Source organism: Numenius arquata, chromosome 9, assembly GCF_964106895.1.
Source record: "Numenius arquata chromosome 9, bNumArq3.hap1.1, whole genome shotgun sequence".
NCBI lineage: Eukaryota > Metazoa > Chordata > Aves > Charadriiformes > Scolopacidae > Numenius > Numenius arquata.
In genome coordinates this window covers 12,435,691-12,450,144 of record NC_133584.1, presented here as the reverse complement: position 1 = coordinate 12,450,144, position 14,454 = coordinate 12,435,691, and the positions used below count along the sequence as shown (strand labels likewise).

The window sequence follows — 14,454 nt, the reverse complement described above, 5'->3', positions numbered from 1 at the left end:
ACACAAATAAAAAGCACAGAAAGAAGGCAGTCTGCAAGCACGTCAGGCAACCTTGCTGAATATTATGCTTAGCATTGCACAAGCGATAAAGCATTTTTCACTGGGCATAAAGGCTCAAACCCCAAGCTGGCTACCCAGAACTGCTCACACCTACCCACCCCACAAGGCATGGGAGATCAATCCCAGCTTTAAAGAAAAACCCCCTTTCTTCGATTTGCTGAGTGATGCTGAGTCTCTCTGGAGAGATAATGGCACTTTGGGCTGAGCAGCTTGTTTTAATACAAGATGATAGAGGGAAGAAAGGCTCTCCAAGAAAGGAGATGTCCGTGCCACGCAGCCAGCATGCTACAAACCTTGTATTTCAAACCAATACAAATAGCAAACAGTTACAGCTCTCTCTTTAGAATTAAGAAGTCAGAAAACAGCGCACTTCAGTGTTTATCTTAAAAATACTGCCCTGTGTAGGCATCTAGACAATCCGGTGACCTGGTCAATGACACAGAGAGATGTATGGTGGAAAAGTAAAGGAAGTAAAGGCTGATTTGAAACACCACCATATGCGTGCACATGGTGCCGCACCACCACCCGCCAAAGTATACATCCACCAGCAGCTCAGCTTTTGCAGCCTGCAACTGCTGAATGCCTTTTCCACTGGAAACCTTTCTGCAATGATAATCTACTACAGAAGGAAAATCACTAGAGGAGGACACCCAGTAGCTTCCAGCCAGAACACAACACGCCTTCAGCAAGACCTTTGATTTTCACAGGCACACACTGAAGTTGTTCTTCACAAGAAAGAACAGCCCGTCTGTTGCATAACTAACCTTAGGCTGCGTTAGATAAGTCGTGCCTTCTCACAGATCAACTGACCTTAAATAATGTCCCCAGTGTATTCAGAGCCAATAGGTTTCTTTTTTAGAGCTCAACTGACAGGTCTTCTCCTTCCAGCTATTTCTTCAGAAAGGCACACAAAGAAGGTTTCAAGAGAAAACTCATGCTTAGTGTTCCAAGAGCAGCTTTCTGGGCCAAAAACGAAGCACAAGATCTCAGCTCCAGAGTTGCATCTCCCTTTGAATGCTTCTTCAGCAGCTCTTTGCAGCCGAGCAAGCGAGAGCCTTTGCAGGACTGAATGGGGATTGAAGTGGACGGTAACTGGAAAACCCAGTATACCTCGGGAAAGTTTGCTGCAGTTCTGCCACTGAGTCAAGCCAGAAGGAAAAGAGCCAGCCATGGCGATGAAGCACTGCTTTGTATTCTGGATAGGGCAGAACAAAGGCCTGGTGATGAGGAGCTCTCATGTGTCGTGCAAGGGTCAGCAGCAAAGGCAAATTCCACCATGGCATTTCCGTTCTGTCGCCCAACCCGTTACTAAGAGTAGATACAGCAGGATCTTTCATTGCTTATCCAAAAATGCCATTTAACATGGCTGTGCAGCATCACCCCACTGCCAAATTCCATTCTAGAGGTGGGACATCAGTCCCCGCGCAGAGCTGCAGCCGCAGGGCACTGTGCAATGAGCAGATGAGCTCTTACACCACTTCTCTAACCCCCATCCTGGCTGTGATGATGATGATGTTGGAGCTCTACAGCAGCCTGAGATGTGGAAATGCTCGGGAAGAGACAGAGACAGTGTGAGAGTAAGCAAGTCTCAGCACCACCCCTGGCAGGTCGTTTTGTTGTCCATGTCTGTGCTGGTGGGAGCGATGTTTTAGAAGTGAAATGCTCTGCAGGGCAAGGCTGTAACCCTTTGGAAACACAAGTACCAAAGCAACTGCCCAGTAAACCTGGAGCGAAGGCAGAGACACTAAAAGCCTGGCTATTTTCTGACACCGGCTTGGCTGTCACACAGCCTCCCCTCGAGCACCAATTTCCCTACTTAAAAATCAGGGCTTCCCTTCTTGCCACGTGTTTCTCCATTCATCCAACTGCTGCTTGATGAGAGTTTTGATACAAGGGCAGATACAACGCACACCTCCAGAGACTCCCTGACCTCTCCTGACGGAGCACACTAGGGCAGGAGCCCTGCCTCCCCTCTTCAATCGGCCAAACCAGGCTTCATTGACAAGGCTCTGCCCTACACCAGAACCACGTTATTCTCTCTATAAGCCATCACTGCCTCTCGCTATAACTGCATAAACCCACCACACTTGCAAGTGTTGTTCATGCCAAAGGAGCTCCTCGGCCGCTAAGGACCCTTCTAAGTAAACCCAGCCCTGAACGCAAAGCAAAGGGCTCGCAGAGCCGAGATACTGGAATCTATTCCTCCCGCATTAGTCAGCATATATGGATACATCCTCTTGCTTCATTAAATTTTAATTGGAGTACATGTGAATAGGTTTTGCTGGTTACTTAATCAAAGGGAGTTGGCATACAAGGTGTTCGCATGAAAAGCTAGAAAGCAACATTCTTTCTAGCTTTTCTTTCAGATTTGTTTAAGATCCATTGTCGATTTCTTCAGGTCAGTTGACATTTTGGGGCTGCTGCAAAGAACCATGAAAAGCAGCCACAAAGCGCAACTAAAGCACTTCAGAGGGAAACCGGACACAGATCATTAACCCTGCGTTCCTCGTTATTATCCAGACAAAAATTACATGCAAAACCCCAAAGCAGCTGTTGCATTAGCCAGCTGATTGGTAGTGCTAAACCCAACGATTGCTTCGCTGCGGTGTGTCATGCATGTTTGGGCTGGACTGTCTTGGAGTTTCATTATTTTAAGTGTCCTTAGGTACTCTGAAACCACAGCAGATTTGAATCTATAAAAAAAATCCTACTTGTAAACTTTGAGATTTCCTCAGTAACCGCCTTCTCTTGTACTGCAACACAGATGATTATTTGCTCACATACGCCTTCCTCGAGCTTAGAGATACTTTGCATGTACTTTCTTGCCTGCCTAGAACAGGACGACCATCTCCAGAACTCCTTCCTTGCTAAAACCATGGGCTGTATGACTGGATTCTCAACTTCCGTAAAATCCACGTAGCTAGTACAGCTTGAATTGACTAAGAGCAGTTTACACTGCTGAAAATCCACCAGTAAAGCAACTCCAGTCTGCAAGGGGCACAGCTGGGGACAGGAGCCCAGTGCCGACGGCGTGAGAAACAAAAAGCAGGGATGTTGTTCTGCACGGCACTGTTTGTTAAGTGAATCAACAATAAAATTTAAAAAAAAAAAAAAAAAAAAAAAAAAAAGAAAAGAAAGAAATTGCAGCAATTTAAAACCACAACAAAGAATTTACTGGAGTGCTCCTGCACACTTGCTCAGAAATATATATATTTTCTGTCCAGTGATAAGTTCTGGCAGCCTGGGACTCTGACACACTTTCTATGGCAATGTCCTAATATTAGAAAAATTTGGTCATAAGCTAAAAATGTTACAGAAATAGCATAGGATCATAAGTTACCAGCTGAGTCAGAACTCGATCTGCTACTTGACTTTTATACTATTTTACTCTTTTTAAAAAAAACAAGCACATCACACAGAGGGGTTTTTTTAGACAGTTTGCTTCTGCTGTCACTTATGAAGAAGAATGAACCTTTGTAGCGGGGATGTCACTCAAAATGGCAAAAAAAAATTGATCTGCAAGAAAGCAAAGGACAGAGTTGCACTCATACACCACAGCCATGTGTGTAGCAAGCCCTTCACTAAAAATGCAGCCCCTCTGTGGGCAAGCTCTGGCGGGCAGGAGGCTGCCTCTTGCTCGTGCTTGCACAAGGAGTCCTCCACCAGAAGCCCAGGGATGATGACGGACTTGTGCCTGGTAGTACAGTGGCATAAATCCCAGGGATCTGAGGTGTGCAATGCAGTCTTCAGCAGAAAAGCATTTTATTTGCACTCTGTACTTGTAAATCACTGGTAAATAATTAACAGACAGCATAAGCATGTAACAGCACTGAGTCGCAGGTGTTAGCAAAGGAAAACTGCTATAAATGGATATGTCACAGTAATAAGCCGCCTGTTCACCTGTTGGGTGCTGCAGAAATTAATTAAACAATTCAGTTTTCATAAATTAACCCCTGACACCCAGAACCTCACTAGAAAGCACAGTCAGTCATATTCCTTCTCTGTTATTTATGACCATAACTCTTTCTCCTTTCACAGCTTGGGCAGTCTTTAAAATGAAGTAACTGTGGATTGCTCCAGGCTCATCTTCCTGGGGAAGCCCTGGGGCCACCCCTGGACCCATTCATCCATCTGGTGGAGGGAAGAGGAGATGGGAGGGAAGAGGCTGCTCCAGCATCTCACTGGGAGCTGCCGGACTCTCACTGGCTGCAGCCACAGAAAAGGATTTGCTGAGTACGAACTCAGGGACATGGCAGAGGACACCCCCTCTTTCCACGTCTCCTCTTCAATTTCTCCCTCCTTCCTGCTGCTCCTCATGTCCTATAGGCTCTTTGTGCAAACACAACCTGGGAGATCTTTTTTTTTTTTTTTTCCCTTACGTGTAGCAGGAAGGCAGAGAAGCAGAAATCCTCCTGCCAGGTGTAGCGCTGCAAAGAACCCAGCTCAGCGATCAGAGCTCTCTGCTCTCCGTGAAACACCGGAGACATTCAGCATCACAACATTTCAGCCGCAAACACACAGCTGCTCGGGAAGGGAAACAGGCGGAAGGCTGCCAAAATGACAAGGAAAGGGGAAAGGATGATTCCTCAGAGAAAAGCAGACGACTAAGAAGTTATTCAATCCAAAGTGGTGCTCTGAGGAAAGTAAATTCAGTGTCTCACAATTGTTCGCTGCGCGTCCCTCAAAAAACATGCTCATCCGGGCTCGTCGGCACCTCTGCCTGGAAACAAAACCCAAAAGACCCTTTTCTAACAACAACTGCAAAATATTTAAGCTCATTTCACTGTGTTTGTTTTGGTTTTGAATAGAGTAATGTACAAGCAATGAATTCTTTATTTTTTAATATTTTTTTTTCGAAGTACAGCTCCCATAAGCTTAAAAGTAAATGGCAGTGATTTGCTTCCTGGGGTATGTAACTGGAACATTTTTCTAGCACCTAATAAAACATTGTTTGGTTGATACTAACCATTAAAATATGTGTTTCAAGTCATGTAATGTTCCCTGTGAAAATTGCCTTTTTGCTCCATGAAAAAAAGGGCACTGAAAGGAATCCTGCAGCCATAAGGATCTCACTTATTTCATGGAACTATCATTTTAAAAGCCTCACAACATGATCAAAGCACTGTCGAGAACAGATGTTCCAGGCTTTACAAATTCCAGCATAAGTATTTTTATGACATTTATCACTGCTAAATTCTTTCAGCCAATGTTTTTCCCTGCAAGAAGCATGGAGACGCTTCCCTCCTCGAGGAAGACGTGTTCACACATGGCCTCAGCTCCAGCTGCCGACCCTCTCTTCCCATCATCCCTCACCGTCCATCATGAACAAGAGACGTGTGGTTTCCCCTGTGGCTACGGTGGCAGCCAGCTTCAAGCAGGATTGGTCCTGCAGAGCTGGGCATGGTCTCCCTCGCTTCACAAGGAGAAATCAGTGTAGGACATCTGTGCCACTGTAATGGAGACTCTGGCTCTTGGCTGACTGTTCATACAGACCCTCTCCCAGAAACCTCATTGCTCCACTACCTTGACACCAGACTACAGCCTCCAAAGCCCTCCATAAGGTTTCTTCTTCTTGACCAAAATGCACACCACCACCACCAGCCGTTGGGATCACACCAGACCACCACTGCCATGACAATCCCTGAGCAACCTCACCTGCTTTGAGCCAGGGGAGGCATGAGAGACCTGCAAGGTCCTTCCTACCTAAACTGTTGGAGGACTATAGAACTCGGGACACATGGAAATGCCCTCAATCACATCAACACCCCAGGAAAGGGTGCTTCCCTGGCCACAGCAGAAGATACACACCACTACCTAGCTACAAGGCTAAATGCAAGTAGAAGATGCTCAAGTAGCTAATGTATTAGATGCTACTAAAGCCAGATGAGCAGAGCCAGAAGGAGTGATAGTGGGGACCCGCAGGACTGTGCAGGAACCTGCTTGTTCTTGGGAGAGCAGCAACAAGTCCCCATTCCTGGAGATGACCACCAAGGCTGGGAGAGCATATTTCAACTGCAGTTGAAATCACAGCCAAGTTTCCACCAAGCACAAAGTTCCCAGGAAGTTTAGCTCTCCACAGTTGGTTGCTGTGTATTCCATCTTCCCAGGAACATCACCAAGCTCTCTGGTTGACAGAAAGTCTAAACACCGTGCAGTACTAGGCAGTTTCGTGAGAGTGAGCTGTGCACCAACACAATACTCACAACGACTCAAGAATCTGAAACATACAGTTTCTCTCTGAAGAATAACATGGGTTTTTGTACCCCAAAAAATGGGATCTGAAACAACCAGCTCCTGTCAAATTTCACGTATTCGCAGAAGAGGGTGTTTGTGAAGAGGACCCCACAAGCACATCACTTCTCTAATATGTACCCAGTTTAGTTTCACCTGTTTCCATGCTCTCCCTTCCCAATTCCTACAACCTGCTTGCACATCCTGTTTCACTATGAACACGAGCTTCTGTCCTGGGGCAGCGCTGCCTTCACTTCTCTTCATGGGGTGAGGTTAGATAACACTCAAATTAGGTGGAAAAAACCCCCAACAAGTTTAGCCCTCTTGTTCATCCAGGCCGTGAGCCCAATCAAGCCATTGCCAGGGCTGTGGCAGCTTTTCACCATGGGTGTTGCGCACCACCAAAATGGCAAACAGTGACAGGTCCACCATTCATCAGGAAGATGGTAGAGCAACCTCTTGAAACACAGTACAATGCACAGGAGGTCCCCCAGAACAAGGGAGAATGAGGAAAACACATGACAGGAGAGAGACCCCAAGTTTCAGTGATGGGAAGAACAACAGGGATGCTGGAGGTGAGCAGGTATTGGAGGAACAGCAAGGACAACCAAAGGTGATAATCTGAAGCAGTCAAGCAGAAGCTGAAGGGTGTGGAGGAGCCAACTCCAGCAAAGAGGGGTCTAAAAACACCAACAAAGGAATCATACAGAAAAGGGGACACTTTTCACTCACGTAAATATGACACATTGCATGTCCCTGTTAGCTGTCACCTTAGAAGACCGCAAAAGATTCAGGTCTGCATTTACCCACAAGCAATCACAACAGTCTTCCTCTTTTGCCAAATGCTTGAGCTTTTCTTGATAGACCTCTTCTTTTGAGGACTTCTAGTGCTGTTTAAAATTCACTTACTTCTTTATTTACAAGGTACAACTTTGCATTTTAAATGCACATAGAAAATTTGCCCCCAAAATGCCTTTTGTTGAAAATTAAAATACACACATGTAATCTTGTCACACTGGCAAGAGGGATTTTCTGTGTGTGTGTGTTTTCACGCGTGTATGTGCACAAGTAGGTGCACACAAACATCTGCATGTTCACACCGCCGCTACAGATTTTCTGGAAAAGGACTGTTCCCCTGCAGGTCCTCAAAGGGAGAACAGAAACAAGGGGACACAATCACAGTGTCACAAAGCCACACTACACTCTTCTGCTCCAACCTCAAAGACAACCAGCACTGACAGCAAAGTCTCATCTTCACACAGGTCCTGTCTGGTTTCACCTCTCATCTGTGGGCACCAGTGGGGCACAAGGCTGGGGCCACCCCTGTCCTTGCACTGCTCTGGTGACAGTGCCGTTGGTCACAGAGGGGGAGGATGGTGTCTTCAGAGCCTGGGACGCGGTGAGGAGATTTTAAAAGGGTGCTCGAGACAGCATCAGGACTTACTGATATTGTTCTGCTGAGTTACTAACATCGCAACCCTGCTCCAGACCTGGGCTTGTTTCATTATCTCGTCTTCCCATCTCAAGTGAATTTGCTGAGCAATTTTAAGAAACAGAGAAAACGGCTGTGACCAATTTTCAGGCCTTCTGATTTAGCCATTAAAAAAAAAAAATACCCTACAACGTTTCCCTCTTGTTTTTCTAAATAAAAATAATGTATAGCCCTAACTTGATAATAAATATGCTCAAAAGCTGTCCTTAAGTAAAAGCTTTTGATAACAAATTGCCTGTGCTAACTGCTATTTTACTGTTGAATTTTTTATTGTTGCTTAAGCACTGCAATTATGCTAATAAGCCTGAGAGGATGGTACACTAAAGCATTGAATGTGACAGATATAATACTCAATAAAATGTTAATCTTACCTGAAAATTGGAATCAAACAGCCTTATTAGTATTTATGGATATGGCATCTCCGACACGTTTCTTAAGAGGAATATATATATGCAAAAGATATTTCCAAATATACCCTGCTATTTCTCATGCCTCCATACGATTTAATTCAAGGTGGCTATTACCCCTGCTGCTAATTGCCAGTCCCTTTTGGAATAAGAAAAAAAGATTGTCGGTGTCTGGAGCGTGAAAAACCCTCTTGCATACTGTAGGGCTTATTTTTTCCCCTTGGCAGCTGCCCATGGGGACGGGGACACCGCTCCCTAACTCACGGCAGGGACACCAGGCTTGGGAGGGTGCAGCAGCACACAGCAAAGGCACCGCTCTCTTTTTGCCACGCTCCGTCATCTATTTTCCCCAGTATCTCTAACTTTATGTGCAAGGCAGGTAAATCCAGCAAAGGGTTAAGTTATTTACAGGCGCTGGAGAAACAGCTTTTGGATTTTAAGATGGGACTAAACACCGATTTATTTATTTTATTTTTAAACTTCTCAGCTGATGCTGATGAGAAACCAGACCCATCTGTTTCGCTGCAAGTTACGGCGTTGCAGAGCTGGACGCAGAGCCGCTGGGCTGTCGCAGGGGATTTGTCACTGAGGTGCCACATGACTTCCTACAAGTCGCATTGCATTTGCACTGTTATTTCACCACCCAGTCCAAGTCTGATTTCTCAATTGATGGCTTAATTTTTTCAGGGAAGAAGCTGCCTTTTACCACATGCAGCTTTTTTTTTTTTTTTACCTTTTTTTTTTTTTACCTTTTTTACTTTTTTTTTTACCTTTTTTTTGGCTTTTACCACATGTAGCCTTGGGGCTCCACTACCGTGCGCTTTCCTGTGGGTAAAGAAAGGGGTCTTCAACACCTTCACCTCATAATATAATATAATAACCTCAGAAGAGCCACATTTTTCTGACAAACTATATTTACATCCATGACCAGGGTCTATAGAGAGACTATTTCTACACATCGGACTGGTGTGGGTTTCAAACGCTGCAGGTTAATGCTTAAATAGCAGCTGCTGGCTTCCTGCTTCACTCCTCATGCTGCTCTCACCCACAGAAGTCAATTCTGCTCACGGGACCACAGAAACATCGGATTATCAGCATTATACCTTCTGACAGACAAGCAAGATTCTCGCCGCTGGACGCTGCAAGCCTCCTTGGTGGCAAGCGTTAGGTAGGAGATGTCTAGGAACTGTTTCGATGAATAATCACAGCAGGGAAAACCCAACCGGCTGCCCACCAGAGTCTGGGATTCCCAAAGCGCTCAAAGATCACAACGAGAACCCCCAGAGCACAGCTCACAACACACCGGGACGCACTGGGACTTTCTCAAGTACACAACGCACGCTGGCTTGCACTCCGACTGCACGGATGGAGCACAAGGATGGAAACGGGACACTTTGCTGGACACAGCCTAGAGCAGCTCCACAAAACCTTGTCTGCAGGTGTAAGCAAGGAGCACAGCATTAGAAAATAAAATTTTAAAAAAAAAAAAAAAAATCAGTTGCAAAATCAAAGAAAAGTACTAGTTCACTGAGCTCGCACCTCAGAGAGCCAGGAGATGCACCTGGGGCTCCTCTGCCCCAAGTTAACCCCAGCACGGAATGCCAGACACCAAATTTTCAGGTGCAGCCAGCAAGTTAACCAGGCACATAGCTGTGTGTGCTGCGGGACCGTAAGGCAACCACTCCCATCAAGGTGGCAGGACTCGTCTCTGCCATGTTAAGTGAGCCTTGTCATTATTTTCAACCCTGCAGGGAAATCCAAATTGAACTTTGGCATATTGGCTTCTTTTGCTAAGCAGCAACGCTTGAATGTTAACTCTGGTTCTGACAGGCATATTTATGGAGTATTCTTTGCAAATAATCTTACCCTGACCAGTCCAAAAGGTCAGAATCATAAAAAATAATAATAACAACAATAAAAAAGCACGAGGCTGGAAAACCATCACTGCCATTGGCACAACCTCTCAACTTATTAACTGTCCTTGCAACAAGGTGAACTGCAAGGTCTTGGATTTATTTGATTGATTGAGATCAAAAGATCAGGGGGCACACAGTAAATTGTATCTTTCCATGAACGCATTTTGCTTTCAAGATTTGAGCAGATAGTTGCAGGAATTGAAAAGCTCAAGAGCAAGAAGAAAAAAAAATAAGAGGAAAAAAACCACATACAAAGGTGACTTCAGAAAGGCATTCCCTTATTTCTCTCTTGACACCATCTGCATTTTGCATTTCTTAGAGCTATTTGAAAGTTTCTTCCCTGCTCCTGTACCCCTGTGACACAACAGCTTATCTCTGCTAAACAGAAGATGATAACGAACAAGAAGACACTAGTATAACTCCAGGGGAGACATCAGCATTTGCTGACATTAAGGATGAAAGGTAAATATTAGAGAAACCAAAAGAATCCCAAGCAAAGTCCAACAGGAGGTTGAAGAATTTCCTATTGAAGTTCAGAAGCCCTATGAGACAGGACAGATATCTCGCTATCCTTCTTAATCGGACCAAGGAAGATGAAGCACCTGAACCTTGTGTTCCCCTCATGATGATCGCTCAGAGGCTGCCTGAGACCAGGCTACATTTGTCATCTGCAGCTCCCAGGGGAGCGAGGGAAAAGAAGGGAGAAGCGAGGGAACTAAACGAGCAGCCATCTTCAGGACATAATTTCAAGACCCAGCTGGTGAGCCAGCATTTTTAAACACAGAAAAAGCCTGCTGCGTTCACTGTCAAGACAGGACAAAGAAACACAATGGAGAACAGGAACAGAAAAATGAAACTCTTCTCCATTTCATCAGCGCCTGGAAACAGAGAAGAAAAGTAATCATTTGATTCCCTTCTCTGTGTCCCACATGATATTCGTATTTTGTTCAATATACCTGTACCTGTGGCACTGTGTTCTCATGTCACAATAAAAGAGATTACCCAGCAAAGAGTAAGAGGAAAGCCCTTACATGGATTACAGAAGCGACCCAAACTGCCAGGAACTCACTACAAGAGAACCAGAGTTGATACAACCTCCTGTTCTTATCACAAGTTTACATTAAATGCCAACAACAGAGGATTAAACTCCTTTTCCATGAGCTTACAAAGAACATGGAACAAAGGTGCTGAGTATCAGAGTCAACTGCTGTTGCATCAAAGCTCATCATGAGACCAGGCACCTCCTTCTGCACAGATACACTCAGCTTTGTCTTTTGCCTTATCAGTTTTGAAAAAGTTGTTAAGATAAAAATTTCACACATTCCCATTTCTAACTATCACTGGGTTAGGAGGACTCTTCAGAAGTCATCTAGTCCATTTCTCCACCACATGGAAGGATCAGTTCTCCTAAAAGCACATCTGCTAGAGTTTTTCCAACTTGTTCTTAAACCTCTGCAAAGACTGAAACTGCCTAAGCTCCTCGGGCAACCCACTCCAGCGCTCAGCTATTCTTAATGCAGGAGATCATTTACTAATGTCTCATCTAAATTTCTTTTGCTGCAATTTAAACTCATAATTTGTCTTATTTACAGTGGGCAGATTTACAGTTTATGCCTTCTCTCCACAACAAGTTCACCATTTCCAAAAATTTACAAGCTGAGGCACCAGTATGACTTGCTCTCTCTCATCCATTCTCCTTCTGCTCAAAGCACGTTCTCAATCTTGTGTCTCTGCATGTGTATTTCTTTTCTTACCCTGGGAGAACAGGCAGCTAGGATATCACAAGGCTGTTTCAAGAGAAGACGCTCACATCCAAAGGCTGATGCATTCAGGCACACCCAGTTATAAAGTACTCTGAAACAAGAAAAAGAGAAGATTTGTCTTTAGGACAGTAGGCAGAGGGTCCAGTAGTAAGGAAAAACCAACAACTCTGAACTGCAGTTTCTTCCACCTCATTATTTAACATTCAAACAGATCTTCAAAAGCAACATCAATGACTGTAGATACATCATGCACCACCACTCAAACTTGGCCACGTTTTCTCTGACAACCACCATAAGGGTTTGATAAATCTGTGTTCTAGGAAACAAAGTGCTCACTGACTTTGCAGAAAATTTTGCCCAGCTATAAGCAATACCCAGCACACATCAAAATCAGATGGCTCCTACTCCAAAGCTTTATTCACTGTGACAGAGAACAAATCTTAATGTTGCCACCGGTGACTTTATTTACAGCATCACTGAAACTGACAGAGGCAAGGCTTCTAAGCCGACTTTGAGATGTGAGTACATGTAATTATGGGATAGACCCAGAGGAGAGAAATCAGGCCTGATGAAAGATTAAGTAACTTTTGTGTTCACAACATAGTCCTTACCTCCTGATCTTCAGGATGTTCTACCCAGCAAAAAGAAATCTTTCTCCTGAACCCAAGGTGACAAGGAAAGAAAGGATTTACATGAGCAGCATTTGGAAATGCAGGGGAGAGGTCTGAATAACAAAAACATCCCAAATTTCATGAGAGAGAACAAGCAACAAGGGAGAGTGGCAATAATACATTTGGCATCCTACTTTTGGAGGCTCTTAGAAAAAGAGCTAGATGGTAGCAGACAGTTTGCTACAGCAGCACCTTTCACCAGTGGATCACCTTTTACAGCCCATCTCATCTAAATTCCTGTCTCCCCTTAGAGAGGCTGCTGCTAGTCCCAAAGGATAACTGGCTTTGTAAGAAATATGCCTTTTCCGAGAGCTGAAGCCAAGAAATACTCAATTTGCTGTGAGAACAAGATGCCTGTTGCACATCGAAGGATGTGCCAATGCAACTACTCATTGTCTTCTCTCTTGCATGTACCATTCATCTGACTATCCCTTTTGCTACTCCACTTTGTCCATCTCCAGGTTTCCACTTGGGATGTTTGCTTTTTTTTTCCCCTTTGCAATCCTTCTCAGCCGCCCTGGGCTTCTGCTTTCCTTGATCATTTCCACTCTTGTCAATGCCAACACTTACAGCCAGCCCAACTGCTGTCAGCACAGGAAGGTGACACGCTCCTATTTAGCACAGATTTGATAAAAGAAGTGCTATTTCCAAGGCTAAAGAGGAATACCTGCACAGTAATGTCCCTACAGCAGCACACAGTAGCTGAGAAGACTGAGCAATAAATGCCTGTTACTGATGATGAAAAACTCAAAGTAATCTCAAAATATATGATGACCAAGTAATAGAAGAGTTTAAATGTATGTACATCTTTAAAGGCAAAAGTAGCTCCAAGGACTTCAGCGAGATCATCTGCTGCATCAGACACGTTAACTCACAAAACACTAGTGAGATAAGAGTGTTTAGCAAGGGATGGAGCTATGAGGAGTGTGCTTCCACCAAGAAAATACACCCCTTTCTACAGCTGAATTACAACAGCTGTTGAAAACCATGGAGTAGCATTGAATGGCAGCCCAGGACTGGGAGCCAAGACGACTACCACATGCAACTGAAACTGCCAAGGGATTAAGTTAGGTCAAATGTAATTACACAAACTGGAACCTGGCCAGGGTACTGGCTGGTTTAAGAAAATTAAAAGAGGTGTTCAAAAGTTTCAGAGATGGAGTCCTCCTCCTGTTAATTATTTGGTGAGTCAGTCACTGAAGTCTCAGTACTCTGGGAGGCTGTCTGAAAAAGGGGAAAAAATGAGGCATAAACTTGAAAGGCATTAGAAGCGATTAGCAAAAGCCTTTGTTCTCCATGGCAATCCTTGCTGCACTAGTGCGTGAAAGCCTTTCATGTTCATGCTGAAAAGTGGCCTTAGTTCCTTTGATACTTCTGGGAGGAAGCGTTTAAATTTACACATATCCCGCTGTCAGAAGTTAAAGACAACAGTCGAGGAACTTCTGCATATCCCAGCCAGGTCATACCTAGCTCTAAAGCCAGCTCTCAGACAGGCAGTGCTCCTGCTGAAGCAAGGAATGCAAGCAAGGATGCGTGGAAGCTCATTAAGACCTGGAGTAACATCTACTCTACTTGCTAGTAGTGTACAAAAGCCAGGTGATGTGAAAAAGGAGGTTGCAACATGGGGGACACTGGCCTCCTCACCTTCATTCAGTTTTCGGAAGATGGAGAGCATGCAAGGCAGGCAATTGTAAGGAGACCAGAAAGGATGCTTCGTGGTCTGGCAGCTGAGTACCACTTTGAAAGATTAGATCCTGTTTATGCCTCTGCCATAAACCTCCTGAATGATAAGCGGAAGATCACATATCTCAAATTTTCTCCAGACATTTATTGCTGTGCCTTTTCTGGCTAACTAAAGACACAGAAAGACCACATCCAGAAGAGACAAGAAGTAGCAGTCACGGATTGAGATTC

The 14,454-nt window shown here is 44.6% G+C and overlaps 1 protein-coding gene across 1 annotated transcript in view; it reads right to left on the bottom strand.

The window, feature by feature from the left end:
* Positions 1 to 14,454, bottom strand: part of LPP (LIM domain containing preferred translocation partner in lipoma) — a 337,622-nt gene that overhangs the window by 253,570 nt on the left and 69,598 nt on the right. Inside the window, exon 3 of the mRNA XM_074153096.1 lies at positions 11,861 to 11,960. The gene's annotated coding sequence lies outside the window, so the exon portion shown is untranslated. The remainder of the gene's footprint in view (positions 1 to 11,860; positions 11,961 to 14,454) is intronic.